The sequence below is a fragment of the Curcuma longa genome, unplaced genomic scaffold, assembly GCF_044706935.1.
Source record: "Curcuma longa cultivar G26 ecotype Majalengka, Jawa Barat unplaced genomic scaffold, ITB_CL_G26_1.1 contig_28206, whole genome shotgun sequence".
NCBI classification, from domain to species: domain Eukaryota; kingdom Viridiplantae; phylum Streptophyta; class Magnoliopsida; order Zingiberales; family Zingiberaceae; genus Curcuma; species Curcuma longa.
Window position 1 is genome coordinate 1 of NW_027433641.1, and position 1,923 is coordinate 1,923.

The following is a 1,923-nucleotide window of genomic DNA, read 5'->3' on the forward strand; positions in this document are numbered from 1 at the left end:
TAGGAAAAAGTGTTCATTGTTCATTGGCTAGTTTGAACCCCCCCAAAAAAGGGAGTTCAGTGTCCCACGGGCGTAATAACAGTCTTTTTATAGGCGACTTCCTATACTTCTATTTTGGCTTTTATACAAAAACTGTACCTTTCAAACCAAGCTCTTGGTGCCTGCTTTCAGAAATGTAGCTCCTTTCTCAAGTCCAAATTTTCCGTTGTGAGGATCTTGCTTGCACTTTGATCGATGATGTAGTGGCTCCTTCGTGCTATGCCTTCGATTCCCTTAACTTCTCCAACGCCATTTGGAGTCGGGAATTCAACTTTGAGATGGGGAATGGACCCTATGGCCATCAATGCGTATTGGCTAGGTCGGCCTAGCACGGCGTCATATTGCGAAGGAGCGTTGATCACTTCTCCCGACCCCGGCGTATGCGGAGATGTATATCAAGGCTTTGGTCGGTCACTTGACTCGGTCGGCCATACTATAATAAATTCGGCGAAACCCTGCTTTAAGACAACTCACAGAACGACAACAGCCTCCAGGGGCTTGAAGGCACTAAAACAGATAGTGAGACAGAGGCCGCTAAGGAGAAAGAACGCATGCATGGAGATTCTGTCTCTCGGAGGTTCGAGAATCTATGAAAGGACATCTAAGACTAAGAAAGAATTCAAGGAAGTCCATTACTGAGAGAAGGGGTGATCTCGTCTTGCTTGCTGGGAGAGAGGAAGCAAAGGGACCACCTTTTTCAGCCAGATAGCGAGCGATCACTCAACAATGAACTAACTGACTCAACAATGAACACTAACTGAAAGCGGCCGAGAATGAGTACCTATCCCTTACGGGAATCGAACCCGTGTCTTCGACATGAAAAGACGATGTCCTAACCACTGGACGAAAGGGACAAAAAAGCCATTCTTCACGTGTAGTGGGCGTAGAGAATAGAAGTGGAGCTACAATATCAAGTTCTTTCTATACGCAATTAAAAATTTCGTTTGTGTTTAGTTTACAGCACCCCTTTGATCGAAAGGAAGATCTAGTTCTTCCGATTATAAAAGCTAGAACCAAAACATGGATTATCGTAAAAAAGTAAGCTTTGAATGCCCCTCAAGGCGAGCTTTCATTAAACGCAGTCAGGGGAGCATTAAGCCATCACCATCGAGTATAGGAAGTCGCCTTCTGAGCCAGCTTTGAACTCTTTGTTCATCTCATTGGACTTATTTCAAAGAAACTCGTTACACTCGCACCTGATTACACGGGAACGAAGAAAACTACATGGGGAGCACGCTTCCACTTGCAAGAACAGAGGTATTCCCCGATCGAAAAGCAATGCTTAGCGGTCGTTTGGGCTACAAGTAAGCTTCAGCATTACCTGCTAACCCAACCCATCAAGCTGATTGCAAAGATCCGCGTACATCTTCGAAAAGTCCGTTGTGTGTGCGCGGACGGCACTCTTCCTTCTTGAATTTTTAAATAGTTTTTTTTCTGTAAATCAATAGTATGCGCAGACGAGCCGGCACCGGTGCGGTAAACTGACTGTGATTTTTTAGCTATCCTTTCGGGCAAGGAACTTTTTCCACTAAGCCATATGCCTAAAATAAATATAAATCGACTGAACTGGACTGAGATTTCGGGAACACTGCATGAGACAGTGTGATTTCGCGATCTTAACTCCGTCAAGCCTCTACGAGCTACGAGGCAGATTGAACGCTACGCCCTTGGATGAAGGGGGCGCTGCGGTAAGACTCAGCTAGTCATTCCTCCCTTCCTTGTACACCCACTACATCTGCATTTCACAGAGAGATGATTCCTTGAGGCATCAATCTTGCAATGATCTTCAATCTCATGGCATTCCTACTTCTAAACAGCCTGGGGGACCAAGGAGGAGGCGCCCCTTCCCCGAACCCTTGGCAAGAGCAACCTTTTCTCTTTTCT

The 1,923-nt window shown here is 45.8% G+C and overlaps 1 non-coding gene across 1 annotated transcript; it reads right to left on the reverse strand.

Moving 5' to 3' along the window:
* Positions 1 to 821: 821 nt before the first annotated feature.
* Positions 822 to 893, reverse strand: TRNAE-UUC (transfer RNA glutamic acid (anticodon UUC)). The gene has a single exon. It is a non-coding gene; the product is annotated as a tRNA-Glu (tRNA).
* Between the last annotated feature and the right edge of the window lie 1,030 nt (positions 894 to 1,923).